The sequence below is a fragment of the Ptychodera flava genome, chromosome 12 (genome assembly GCF_041260155.1).
Source record: "Ptychodera flava strain L36383 chromosome 12, AS_Pfla_20210202, whole genome shotgun sequence".
Lineage (NCBI taxonomy): Eukaryota > Metazoa > Hemichordata > Enteropneusta > Ptychoderidae > Ptychodera > Ptychodera flava.
In genome coordinates, this window is record NC_091939.1 from 15,455,768 (window position 1) to 15,470,883 (window position 15,116).

General features: G+C 38.4%; 2 protein-coding genes across 2 annotated transcripts in view; one reads left to right on the forward strand and one right to left on the reverse strand.

Annotated features, from left to right (window-relative positions):
* The window catches only part of LOC139145137 (trace amine-associated receptor 1-like), a 52,675-nt gene that overhangs the window by 18,171 nt on the left and 19,388 nt on the right, over nt 1–15,116 (reverse strand). The window lies entirely within an intron of this gene.
* Nucleotides 4,574–15,116, forward strand: part of LOC139146064 (transmembrane protein 116-like) — a 58,133-nt gene continuing 47,590 nt past the window's right edge. Inside the window, exon 1 of the mRNA XM_070717512.1 lies at nt 4,574–4,924. The gene's annotated coding sequence lies outside the window, so the exon portion shown is untranslated. The remainder of the gene's footprint in view (nt 4,925–15,116) is intronic.

The window sequence follows — 15,116 nt, forward strand, 5'->3', positions numbered from 1 at the left end:
GACCGAAATTATCTGAGGCAATTACTGCAATTAGCAGATGTCTATCGTATGTTTGAAGGATTTTGCTGGTTGCTTTGAAATGATGTTTGGTAGATTCATGGGTATTGCTTTAGTTTAGGTTTAAACATGACACACATCAATTCTTTTGATTTAGTTCAATTCTCCCTGTTACAGTTTGTTCGATGTGTAGAAGCTGAATAGTGGGGGCAATTATGACTTTCGTATATTTATTGCAAGTAAAAGTGAATGCATAATCTCTGATAAGGTGAAAGTGTGATGTTAAAGGGACAGTAACTGTAACATTGGTGATTTTTTTTCACTAATTTTTTCTTGTACGTTAAGGTAGAACGCGCCTCTGGGACAGATATTCGGACTCTCAAATTTCTACAATTCTTTTCTGATTTACCACTTGTGGGAGCTCATTTTAAAGCTCTTGGAGAAGAAAACTTTTACCGTCTTAGTTTTCCAAAAATCCAAAATTTAATTTTCCCCATAGAGTTAACATGGGATGGCGGCCATTTTGAATTTCAAATATCGCAAAATGTTGGGCAATTTGTTTCGCAAGTTCCACACTTTGCACGGTGACCATCGAATTTTATTGATGATTTGGTAAGAGAATGAGTCTTTCACTTTCGAGGCGTATATTAGAAAACCGCATTATGTACGCTATTGAAACTTAGCAAAGGGCTAAGGGCCTATGAGAACTCTTCAATATGACTTTGACATTAGGCCGGCAGTGCAGGCCGTCTACCCTTAAAATTCGCCCAGAAAATTGCGAGCGGTCACATGACTTTAACCTTCATATTGGATGTTTTGGAAAAATCGTATTTTTTCCTACAAAACCCTTCTCCTGCAAAACTAGTTCAATAAGGCCAATTGAGTCGAAAGTGGTCATATCATCATTATTGTGAGTACTTCGAAGGTTGCAAGGGGCATTTGGATTGGTCGCCTTATTTTGCAACCATATTGCCATTTGTGAAAAGCCTATGACATCCACGAAACTGTATTCAGAAATCTTCTTCTCCAGAACCATACGACCAATTGAGCTCACATTTTGGCTGATAACTCGCTGATGGGAGTATTTGCAAGTATGCAAAAGGCATTTGGATCGGTAACGTCGTTTGGTGCACGTGGCCATATTGACAATTTTTAGAGACACAAAGATAATTTGTTTTGGCACGGTATAGAACTAATCTTTAAAAGTCACAGAAAAAAGATATTTATTGTTGATACTACCTGTCTATAATCTTACAATTATGCCGTCTTTCATAAATCGTTATAAGCCAACTTCTAACGTTTCTCCGTGAGCGAGACATTGGTCAAAATTAAATTCGCTTCCTTCTTTAAAATTTGAATTGCTCCTCAGAGATTAAAGTTCGTAAAATGACCATGTACGGAACGGGGCTGATGGCACGTACAGACGAAGAGCTGGTGTCCACACAGACGTGCTAGAAAAGAAGGGTGAATATTACCGCTCTCTAGAGAGGCAGTATGACTCTGCCCCGTTCACCCTTGCACGAACAACAATCAACAATTAACAACCGTCCTATTTTTCATCGCGCGTGAGGTTGCGGTTGAATAATTTAAGCAATACAGAACAATTACTTAATGAGCGCTGCAAAATGACAATTGAACACGCCATTTGATCAACTGTTGCGTGGCAACTGCATGTAGTTGTCTCGACTACTAGAGGTAAGAATTAAAGATAAGTCCCGTCGAAACTGCTTCCGACCCTTCTACGCTTTATTCATCGTGTATTTATGAGAAAGTACAGGATTTATGGCTTTATCACAGCAGCGACATCTCCGAGAACATGACTATTGGATTGTGTTGTTTTTCCTGTATTGCTCATTACGGAAGCCATATTACGGAAATGTTAAATTGGGTCAGTGGTCCTCCCGAGGTGTTAAGGTAGAACCCACCTCGGGGGCAGACATTCAGACTCTCAAACTTTTACAATTCTTTTCCGATATACCACTTGTGGGGGTTCATTTTAAAGGTCTTGGTCTTGGCTTTGTTTTTCGAAATTCGAATTTTTTTATTTTTCTCCATAGAGTTAACACGGGGATGGCGCCCATTTTGAATTCCAAATATCGGTAAATCTTGGGTAATTTGTTTCTCAAGTAACGAAATTTGCATGGTGACCCCATATTTTTATTCTTGATTTTGAAATAGAATGGTTGAAAGGTTCTTTAAAGAATGTTTTAGCAAAAAGTTAAGTCTTTCACTTCCGAGGCGCAAACGACCTCAAGGGACTGGTCAGTTTATTCGGCGGGGAAGGGGGGGTGGATTCATAGGGGTTTCACCCTGTGTTTGACTTTTGTGTTGGGGATGGGGTCGCCATGATTTTGGAATGTTCAGTAAGGGGATCAGTGAGTTTTTGAATTACAACATGGGCTCATACTTAATACTTGCCTTAAATACATCGTATACCAGCCACGAATTTCATCGTTCAGTTGCATTGTAACTTTAATATGTCAGACATATTTTTTTAGGTGCACTCTTCGGGCACGTAACTTTGATATATCAGACATATATAGCAAAAATATCTGGACTTTTGTATGTCAGAGATATCCGGATGTTTGCAAATTGAAAGTCTGTTTTGCAAAGTGTACTAATGATTATGAAATCTACAGTTTATATGAAAAGCATCACAAATTCATGATCCTTTTCTGCTTTCTCTATGAGAATTCAATATAAGAAAGCAATATGCATCAATATTTCACGATAAATTTGATACAGTGATATATTTTAGAAAATACATAAGGCCAAAAAAAAGAAATGATTCTGGTCAGGCCTTTCATTCAAAAATGGTGCGGCGACGCGAATTTTTTATATTTTTTCCCCTCAAGGGAGGGAGGAGGGTCAGTTTTATAGTTTTATCAATATAGTCACATATATACTGTTCATGCAGTCACTTGTCATGCGCCCCAAAGAATTTTCTCTTTCTCTTCAGCCGGCCACAACACAAGAAAAAAAAGGGTGACGCGCTGTTGTTCAAGTGACGCGCGCGCTGACCAGGAAAAATTTTTTTTTTTGGCCTAACAAGACATTTTTCTTTCTCATTGATGCAGCTCCTTTCCTTTATGTCGCAGGTTTACAAGTAAAAGGTGTTTTTTTCATGAGTAAAATGATAGTTAACAAAAGGCAGTTTTTGTCATTATTAGCTGTGCTTTTATGGTTTCAACGTTAAAAGAAAATGTTTTCTCAGACACTGTGCACGTCAGATTTTGGCTGCAACCTATGGCTCTTTAATCTCTATGGCTTCTCAGGAGAAGTAATCGGATGACTGGCTACAGTCTAAAGACCAAATGAAGTTCTAGATTTACTGATGTTCTCTCTTTGATAATAGTGATTTACATCAATTTATGTACAACAGTTGTAGACATCTGGTTATGCATAGAAAGTATGACATACATTCACGGCTCATTCAAAAGACTGTATTCAAACTTTCAAATTCAAACTTTGACATTCCTATCTCACAACTGACATGTCAATAATTTCACCAAATTTCACCAAAACACAGAATGATTGAATGTTTAAAATACACAAAGAAATATATGTTGGAATAGGGGGGTCACACTGTTTTCGAAAGTTTGAATAGTGGGGTCAGCCACTTTTTAAAGTCCGCAAAAATTATAATCTAAACCCCCCCCCCCCGGCCGAAGAAACTGACCAATCCCTTAGAAGATACCTTTTGGTACTTCACCTTTTTAAGTTGATTATTTTGTGCCCGTTTCGTTATATACATTATAAAATACAATATCACAAAGTTCATTGAACGGTTACCCCTTTCTACTCATCACATTGACTTTATCGGAGCATCATAATGTTTTCTCTACAATAACTCCTTCTCTTGTGAAAGAAGAGACTTCAGGCTGTTCAGGGTTATGCGTTTGTCGCAAGGTAAGCTTATCAGTCGTTCTTGTCCAGAACCTAGGCACGGTTTCATTTCGATCCTTCGGGTTCGAAAAGTCAGTGAAGTTCCAAAAAAAAGTTGTGTTAGCAGCAGCAGTGAAACAAGATCATGTTTTATGGTTTCATGATAGGGTTATCTATTTTGAAGTGGTGAAAAGGGCACTGTATAATACTTAAAGGTCTCAGTACAGTACAAGCGGTATTCGCGCCTAAGTGATGACATGAATCAGACAGTTTTTGTCTTTTTTCTGTATGATGACAAGATTCCCATTGCTCTCCTGTTCTCACCATCACGATTTAGCGACATCAACACAAATAGATTCGTCGGCTTTAGGTGCTCTATTCATAATTTTCGAGGTTACCCGCTCTTAATTTTTTTCAAACTACTGATAGAATGAAAATTGTATTGACCAGCATACAAAGTTAAGTGGAGTGCAGTACAAAAAATTGTAAAGCCTAATTAGGCTTCATTCTTCTGTGTCGTTTTTGTTTTGTATTACTTTTGCTTTTGTATTATTCTTTTTTGTGAGTAATAGTAACATTTTGTTAAAAAAAAACATGCAAAAAGTCTGTTGCGCGCTGGAAACAGACAAGGACGCCTCCCTAGGTTTGTGCCCATGCAAGCAATAATGAGTTGATTATACACCGAGCTGGGGAGACAAAAACATGGCGGAACGTTGAGGTCAGAAGTACGCGTAGCATGGTCTTCATCAATTTTCCAAATCATGCAAATGGTGGTATAGCGGAGATCAATGTTATCAAGGAAGCAAACGGATACTTATTGTAGCAAAAGAACGTCTTAAAAGTTAGAGATCGACTTAATGTAGGCAAAAAATCGCTGTGATCCGAGCTGGCAACCGGCGCCCAACGACTTTGAAGTTCGTCTAATTTACGGTTCGGATCTCATAGGCCTTGGTGACTTTGGTGACTCTGGTGAAAGTTGCCCGTTGTTGAACATCGACGTGACGGAGGGCATAATACTAATACGGCCCAAACAGAGTTCAACGTGAGTATAGCTGTAAATGCCACCGTTTAGTTTAAGCATAGACAGTAGAGGGGAAGACCGTCTATGGTTAAGCTGGCAAGTGGACGTGCCTCCGTACTGTCCTGCACGGTGTCGATATTTGATCGCACTATCCATGGATGTACGCCTGGAGGCACGATCACCAGTGCTGATGATTTCCAATCTTTATGACTCACTGTTGTGAAGCCTCGCAATAATTTCATATTTCAGAGTTGTTTGCTATATTACTATTTACTGGGTGCTTGGCCTCCGATTAGCCCATTTTGCGATCTGACGATGGTCTGACACTAAATATAAACAAACAGTAGGTGCACTTAAAGCCCCACTAAATGTTATCTTTTATCATTACTTTTATGATTTACTTTCAAGCTAAAATAAGTTTGTGAGAATGTACTAATTTTGGTGTGTGTATACACTTATTATTTAACTACCCGCTAGGACTGTATATGCAATTTTGAACAAGATAAAGATTACACTGCAATTACATGTTTGCCCAAACATTAAATCGCAGCCCCATGCAGAAAAGCAAAAACCGTGGATACTGTGCATAATATCTGCACTGAAATCTTGACATGGAGTGGACAGAGTTGTCCAATGTAATGCATAGAGATGAATGTTTTCAACTGTGACATTGTATGTTCTTTTTCCCTTGTAACATTACCAATTTTTGAAAATGGCAGATAATCAAAATGACAGTTAAAATTTGAATTAACTTATTAAATGTTTCACAAAGGAATGGTTTCCTAATGCATTAAACGCCCATGTCACTTCAGAGGGTTTTTAGATTTCAGAGAAAACCAAGAGAGAACAGGAAGATATCTTGAGGTCAACAAATTTCAAGAGTTACAGCTAATGGGGCTTTAACAGGCCACAATGTGAACATGGTGCACGCTGCATTTGTTCAGTCTGTATACTAGCATAGATTTTTGGCACCACTTACAGGGCATTTATTGTGATTTTGTGTTCTTTTCGTGGGGTAAGAAGAGTGTTAGACTCAAGATTATTTTTAGCTGATTGTGGAAAAGTGTATTGCATGTTTATGCACCATAATTTGAGGCATAAATAATGATAATTAAATAGATGCGCATACAGTTACTGTGTTGTCAGCATTGAGAACTAAACTACAAAAGTTCTCAAGGAAAAAATAAATCTGGTCATGGTACATTGTGGCACAGAGATGCACCTGAACATCAGGGTTTTTGGGGGAGGGAGTGGGAGGGGTTACCTTTATTACCGTTGGTTTCAAACGATTAAAGCCATACATGCATATGACTCCTAGAAAACAATAACAACCTTGACAAAACCTAAATACAGATGCGTAATGTCCAAACTTACAACAATAGTGGAGTACATGAAGTCCAGAAACTGTCATAAATGAAATGTAATTTATTTTCAGAAACCATACCAAACTTTATGACCTGCTCTTTCTTTAGAAAAGAAACGTAAAAAACATTGGAACAAAATGTCTGTTAATAAGCAGCAAAACACCCCAATAAGGCTGCACAGGGGATCAAAAATATGTTTTGCTACAGCGATTTTGATGTTTTTATTTATATGTATGTATTGTTACAAAAGACATGTGATCAGACTTTCTTGTATTTTCAGTGTTTGTAATGTTCACTGACAGGACATTCAACCTCCCACGCCACTCTCACCTGAAACATAGGAACTATGGGTGTATACTTATCGATCGCAAAAAGCCATAGAAAAATTCAAAATTTTAAAACAATAGCCATATCCATTTCCTCTGATAAGCCTAGGTTACGACACATCACAATGGTGTCACTCTCACAGTAGCAGTGTAACTGTCGAATCATATATTCTCCCGTTTTACAACTTGATGTATTTATGAATATTTCATTGTTTGGCAGGCTCACCCCCAATTCTTTGTGAACAGGTCCATTCATAGCTTTGATAACGATAGATTTGGGTCAAACTATGGTGGTGAAAGGGTTAAATTTTCTCCTTCCCAAGGACCTTCATGTTGGTGATATTTTTTGAGAGGTGGTTCTGATAGTGGATGAAGTTCTCAAAATAAAGGTCTTTCTCATAATTATAAAAAAATATGAAAAGAAAATGCAAAATTATCAGATAACCAAGCAAAATAAGCAAGGGTTATACAATTATAATTTGCTGCACTCTAGTTTGTGAATTTGCATGAACTTCACTTTGATTTGTTGTGAAATTGCATATTGTATTGTATAATTCAGTAAGTTTATATGCTTAATTTGTTTATTTCTTGAAAAACATGCTTCTGAAGTTCACCTTGACCTTGTAGAACGCAAGTGTTTAGAAACCACTTCAGACTCTGAAAACTTTCTGTTCCAGCTGCCTGTCGAGATCATTGCTGCCAAACAGGACAGATAGACCATGAATACAGGTCAAAGGTTGATTCAATATCAGGTGACTTGTGTAATCACTGTGCTATATAAATAGAAAGAAATGTCACAGTGTTCGATATTTCAGCAAATAGACTTCTGTCTTAGACTTCTTTGAATTTGTGTCATATGGTGAAAAGTGAAGTAAAGTACTGGACTTTCATATATCTCATTCTATGTACTGATATTTAGAATTAGAATTTCCCCCGTGACAATCACATGCTATGATCTTTGGAATGTCCTACCCTTTGTCATACAAAAATGTGTGCTGGTCATGTTTACACAACCAGAAAATGTGTAGGCTGGGAGTCTGAGTAGTAAACACTTCTACTGTACCACATCATGTGAGCATTTCAATCTTTGTAACGTTGCTGTAGCAAGTCAAGTAGTTACCGTAGTAAGTTGCACAAGTATGTGTATGTCATACTTTGAAATAAAATAGATTCAGTGGAATGCTCCCCACAGAACCTGGATATGATATGGGTTTGATACGTCATATTCTCTGAACAGAGATCACAATAGGGCATTATTGTTTGAATGGTTTAGCGTAGAGCACAACTCACTCTTCAGATGTTTAGACATTTACTAATTTGTAGGAGCAGTGAGCCCCCTGAGCTATTATTATGCGCCATGACACAACAAAACAGCGTTGATCGTGATTTCAGCTTTGTTACTAAATATAGCTGCACGCACGGGACATTGGACAACGCTGCCTAAAATTCGGACAAATTTTGTTGTTGCATGCACTACTGTTGTTGCAGCTTGTAGTCTGAGCCATAAATTCATATGAATTAGTGTAACTTTTAGTAGCCATTGTAACACTAGCAAGTTTTATTTTTGGTCGTTTATGCGGAAAATGTGGACAAATATTCATATATGCATATGTGTGAGAGAAAAAATTACGTCATTTGCAGTGCTATTGCCTGCGAAGTGAGATGATATTTTGGTTCATGTGTAGAGATGCAGGGTTGACACAAAGAAATTTCCAAAGTTCCCCAAAGTGACTTAGAGTTTCGAGAAATCACATTTGTGAGAGGGCACACTGTATAGAAGGAAAGTCCACAATCACTTCTTTCATAATCAAGAATGAAATTAAGACTCACAGTTCAAAATTTTGGATCGGAGAACCAAATTGCATTGCAGTATTTATCGCGAAAATCTATCAATGTCTGTTGAGTGTCTGTTGGAGGTTGTACATGTATATCAAGTTGACAGAAATATTGAAGAATTTACAATTCCCATTCACTGTTAAAATTTATGACATGTTTCAAACAAAGCTAAAAAGTCTGCTCAAAGTTTAACCTATTGTTTGTAACCCTTGCTGTAGGTTAAATCTTAGCTGACAGATGTTTTGATGATGTCATTTACATGCTTAAAAGTAGATGTAATGAACTCAAAAGAGTTAGGTGAAGCTTGAGTTTAAGTGAAGGGCTAGTTTTGGCAGATGACAGGAAAAGAAAAATTACAGAACAGCAACAAGTGTATCTGGACATCTGCATAAATGGATCCATAAAGTGCAGTGCAGCCGCCATAGTTAGTGTACAGTATGTAGACAGAATTTGTCATGATTTTGAAAAATGAATTTCTGTCAAAGGAAAGGCTGCCTTGTATGCATATGACACTAGTTACTGGTTGGGCCCATTCGAAATGATATCATTGCTCCGTCATCAATATGCAACTACAAATATTTGTCCAAAAACTTTGAAAAGAGTTTTGGAAATTACATTCAATACAATAGGAAAAGTGATACTTGGTTACAACTGATGTTCTGATTGAAACTATGAAAATCACATATCAAAGGATCTGATCACAAGCAAGACAACATTTACCAGAATTTCTGTCGGCTGTGGCAAATGTTGCTTGTTTTCCCTGTATAAGTACCATGGACAAACCTACAATCATGATCAGTGTTTACATGTACCGGTATATGTCTAAGCATGCTTTAGATTTAGAGGGCAAGAATCGTAATCTCTCGCCTTTTAATTTTATGATGCAGACATTGACACTCAGATTACATACCGGTATACAATGCTATATGTAGCTGCCAAAAGTTTTTAGTCTGTCTTTTCACCTATGTAATATATACTGCTTTATCAATGGGATCAAGTCCAGTCACATTGTACTGTTAGGTTGGGGAAATAAAATTGTTAGGTAGACGAAATCAGTACTTTCAAAATTTGCAGATCTTTTCCCTATAAAAACAGCTCAAGTTTAGTCGTTATATATTCACAAACATCATATGCAAGATTCATTGATAATGAACGCCCGAAACAGACAAAATTATGGGATTCTGGGACCAAACACGGCACGTCCGATCAGTAGCATGGCTTTTTTACATTAACATAGATTTAAGATAATCCTACTTTTACAGGAGAAGTTCCTGTTAAAAGTTTTCATAAAATTTGCTGAGGCTTTCAAGACAACCAATTAAAATTGGTAAACTCACTGAAAAATTCAACTGGTAGTTAGTCAATACGACAAATCTATGAATCTACGATTGACCGACTTGGCTTTATGTTGCCATCATTCGTCAGCAGATATACGACAGGGCAACAAAATTTCCTAAGGACGAGATACGTATATGATTGAGTATTTCCCTGTATTTCATAATCTTACCAGATATCATTCAGAGATCTCCCCAGAAAATTTTAACGAGAGTGTGAAGATGTGGTGTCAAAGCACCATAAAAATGCGACTGCACAAGGGGGGTGTTAATTTTGAGCAATGATAGTGTTCTCCCCGAATACAGTAAGGTAACAGGGACGTGGCGCCCTCTTGTGAATTCGGGGCCACAAATGAAAGAAATTAACTTTTTCAAACGAAACAAAATTTACATAAAACACATGGTGACAGTGATTTACAGACAGTATGCAAGCGTATCAGTCGATCATGTGGCAGGCTGCCATCGTAGTTCTCATAGATCTTGCAAATCTCATGAGTTTGTGATGTCATCCAAGATCATAAGCCTATGTGTACCGTTAACTAATCTACTCAGCTTAGTAAATATGCCAAGGAAGCGTGAGGGTAACCCAGGAAGGCAGAGTAAACTGAAGTTTGTCAAGAGGGTTGGTATTTCGCTTGTATATTCCCCCCTAGGCTGTAGACAGTCCCTCCTTTTCTGTCTATTATTAGTGTAGGCGTGTCGCAAACCCGGACCGAGACGAGGACGAGACGAGACCAAAATGACCCCTCAGGCCAGGCGTTGAAAATACATCATATGTACAACACTACAGAAAGCTTGCAGTTTGTTGAGAGTGTCAAAGATCGATGCACAAAGCAAGAGATAGCACAATCAACGATTGGAACAACTGAAAAAAGATTTGTTGAGGTTTTTCAACTTGAGTTCAAGGCGAGCTTGAAAACATGCGAACTACGATGTCGGCTTTTTGGCCTAAGCGATAAGCGCCAGATTCAGATTCTACTCTGATATCTACTGTGAATTCAAAATAGGTAACCTTGTATTAGAAACATACATACAGGAGATTTAAGTAATCATTTTTTAGAAATTAGATTCACGTCCATTTATAAATACATTATAGGAAAGTAAACTGAGAGCTCATATGTTTACTTTTATTGCAGTGGCTCTGCACCATTTTTCTACATTGCCGATAGTACATTCATGTTATGTGTGTGGAATCTGAGGCAGCCTCAGATTAAGATTCAGATTCGGAGAGCTATGTAACCACTGACTTGTAACTACATGTAAAGAGAATGTACGAAAATGAACAAGCATAAGTCGATGGTAGGAGTGGGATATCACTTCTTTGACCACAGTCACTCATGATCAGTCTATTCCGCTCGGCGTCTATGCCCCCATAGACGTGTGTACATATGCCTGAGAAAAACCAAGTCAGGAAATCAAATGGCTACTTCCTATACGGATTATGCCACCATGTCATCTTCGACGTTCGATTTTACCGTGAAAAGTAGGAAGTTCATACATCATGTAACCGTTGCTCGTTCCCTATCATTCTCAAAATTCATACCTGGTACTTAATTAGTCCCCACGGACACCGTCCGGGGGGACTTATAGGTTTGGTCATGTCCGTGCGTGCGTGCGTGCGTCTGTGTGTGCGTCCGTCCGTCCGTTCACGCAGATATCTCAGAGACGCCTGGAGCGATTTCGTTCAAACTTGGTACAAGGATAGTACCCTACCTCATACAGATGCACGTCGATTTGTTTCACAATGAGATCAAATTTGGCCGTGTTAGAGGACTTTTAGTTTTCACCTCCATAGACTCCCATGTATAAGGCAGTCCATAGACTCCCATGTATAAGGCAGTCCATAGACTCCCATGTATAAGGCAGTCCATAGACTCCCATGTATAAGGAAGTCCATAGACTCCCATGTATAAGGCAGTCCATAGACTCCCATGTATAAGGAAGTCCATAGACTCCCATGTATAAGGCCAAGAAAAATAAAAATTTAGTTTCTCATCGTATTCATATTGCAAAAAGGATGCAGTTACACAGTTTTTAGTCCCCATAAATAAAGTCAAGGGGGCTTGTAGATTGGGTCATGTCCGTCCGTGAGTCCATCCATGAGTCCATCCGTTCACGCAGATATCTCAGACACTTTGACAAAATGTCACGTGACCTTGGTGACCTTTGACCTCGAATATACATATTTGTCCATAACTCAGTAACCACAAGTCCTAAACCTTTCATATAAGGTATGATGGGACACCCTATGACACCACATATTGTACCTCATTAATTATGCACATATCTAATTTTGAGCGAGCCAATAGAGCTAGAGGTCTGATTTTTGGTATGTAGGGATAACTTAGCAATACAATTTTTTTGACAAAATGTCACGTGACCTCAATGACCTTTGACCTCAAATATACATATTTGTCCATAACTCAGTAACCACAAGTGCTACACCCATCATATTTGGTATGATGGGACACCTTATGACGCCACATATTGTACCTCATTAATTATGTGCATATCTAATTTTGAGTGAGCAAATAGAGCTAGAGGTCTGATTTTTGGTATATAGGGATAACTTAGCAATACAATTTTTTTGACAAAATGTCACGTGACCTCAATGACCTTTGACCTCAAATATACATATTTGTCCATAACTCAGTAACCACAAGTGCTACACCCTTCATATTTGGTATGATTGGACACCTTATGACGCCACATATTGTACCACATTAATTATGCATATATCTAATCTAATTTTGAGCGAGCCAATAGAGCTAGAGGTCTGATTTTTGGTATATAGGGATAACTTATCAAGACAACATTTTTGACAAAATGTCATGCAACCTCGGTGACCTTTGACCTCAAATATACATATTTGTCCATAACTCAGGAACCACAAGTGCCACACCTTTCATATTTGGTATGATGGGACACCTTATCACGCCACATATTGTACCTCATTAATTATGTGCATATCTAATTTTGAGCGAGCCAATAGAGCTAGATGTATGATTGGTATATAGGGATAGACTATAGGATAGAAATTTTTTGACAAAATATCATGTGACCTTTTTACCTAAAATACACGATTATGGCAATAAATAAGTAACCACAAGTGCTATGTCCTTTATATTTAGTAGGATGGGAGACCTTATGACAGCACATGCTTTACCTCTATTAATTATGCACATATATAATTGTGGGCAAGCCAATAGAGCCAGAGGTCTGAATTTTGGCATATATGAATTAATTAGCATTACAATTTTTTTTAAATGTCACGTGACCTTGATGACCTTTGACCTTGATTAAGCGTATATATGCATAACTCAGTAACCACAAGTTCTATACGCTTTAATTTTGATAGAATAATAGACCTTAAGATGTCACATCTTGTACCTCATTTATTATGCCCATATGTTTTTCTTGGCTGGCCAATACTGTAGCTAGAGGTCTGATCTTTTTTCCCGATTTAGAACTATAACTTAGACATGCCTCTTGTTGCAAATTGGGAACAATGACATAGACCTATGTGTCCATAGATTTGAACATATACACTCCAGTGATACTTCTTAATGACCACATTTCCCTGCCCCATCAAGACTAATACTCCTATTACAAGTGGGGACTATGTCATTGTCAATGACTTGTTTGATTCAAAAACACTTGTTTCGTGTGATTTTCGGCCGAATTCGACGGACACATCGCTAAAACATAGGCGTGAGCAACATCTGTATGTTGTATATATAATGAATTTCCAACGCCTGGCCTGAGGGGTCATTTTGGTCTCGTCTCGTCTCGTCTCAGTCTGGGTTTTGCGACTCGCCATTAGTGTACATGTATGGAGGGATCTGTAAGTGTAGTGCCAAAGGCAGGAGCTTGGAATGCAGCAGGCTTTACAGCGAGTGCCGGAGGCACAAGGACTGTCCTGATTTGCAGGACTTGGCCTGCTATTAATTATTCATGATCATGAGATATGACGTTGAGAACAGGGCAGAGGCAGCATAACCCTTAATAATTTGTCTCTGAAAGTCTTTGCAGCGTTAATATGCGAGTTCCTCCAAGGCTTTGCTGTAGTCAAGCTCAATCGCCATTGCCATGTTGCGTTGGTGTACTGTTTCCAGCTGGCCATGCCGTGACCGGCTGACCTACGTCCCACTTCACCTGTCAATCATTTCCTCTGCATTAGGTTACAACAGGGTTTTCCCTGTTGTTGTCCTTGAGGACACAGCGGATCAGCTTTCCCAGCTCTTGCCGTCAGCGCGTGCGAATCCCCAACCTGTATGCGCAAGAGACTACATCAATAATAGACAAACAAGGGACTATTGACAGTCTAATTTCCTCCCAGAGCTAAAAATGATGCATTTTTCCAAGCTCAGCCCGGATCATGTTTTGTTGAGGGACCATGCCCAGATGTATATCAGGCTGAAGATGTGTGAGTGTGTTTAGATATCTTTTGGATATTGGTGAATATCTGTATTGCTCTTTTTTCGTTTTCATGTAAACTGAGGCATTTGAACTGGAATAAAAGTATTGGAATACTGTCTCAGATTTCTTTTCTGTTGACTTTTTAGTCCCCACGGACACCGTCAGGGGGACTTATAGGTTTGGTCATAACCGTGCGTCCGTTCACACAGATATCTCAGAGATGCCTGGAGCAATTTCATTCAAACTTGGTACAAGGATTACTTCATATGTCATACATATGCACGTTGATTTGTTTGTGACACGATCCAATATGGCTGCCAAGCAGCCATTTTATTACGATTTTTAGCTCACATTTGGTATACCAATGTGAGTATATCGTATAAGCTGAATCAGTTCATTTGCATCTGATTTGCATGTCTGTATGTCTGTATATTTGTGGGTATGTGCGGATGTATGTCCGTCACACACAAAGGCTCCCATACCGCCAAAGCTACCGTCTCAGTATTTGGTGTACAGGTAGATGTAGGGGTTGAAATGTGAATTTGTTCAAATGAACACATCAGTGTCAAAAATGTGCAAATGAGGTAAGAAAAAGGGAAATACTGCAAGTGTGCAGGAGTGGTGGCAGTGAACTGAATCAGCCCACACATCTGAATAAGAGGATTTTGACCTTTAACCTATTTGTATGCAGGGTACCTATTATGTTTGGGAGTGTAGCAGTAACTGAAACACCTAAACTGTAGTTGATATATTGGATAGAGATTGCAAAAATCATCAACGGTTGCAGCTTCTGCCCTGTTACTAGGCTCAAGTTTGATTTTTTTACGACAATCTCAGGTTTAGATTTTTTCGAGATAAAAGTCATGGAATGTGACAAAATGGTTGTAGATTCTGTTAAATTATTACTAACATGACAACATTTGAATGACATAAA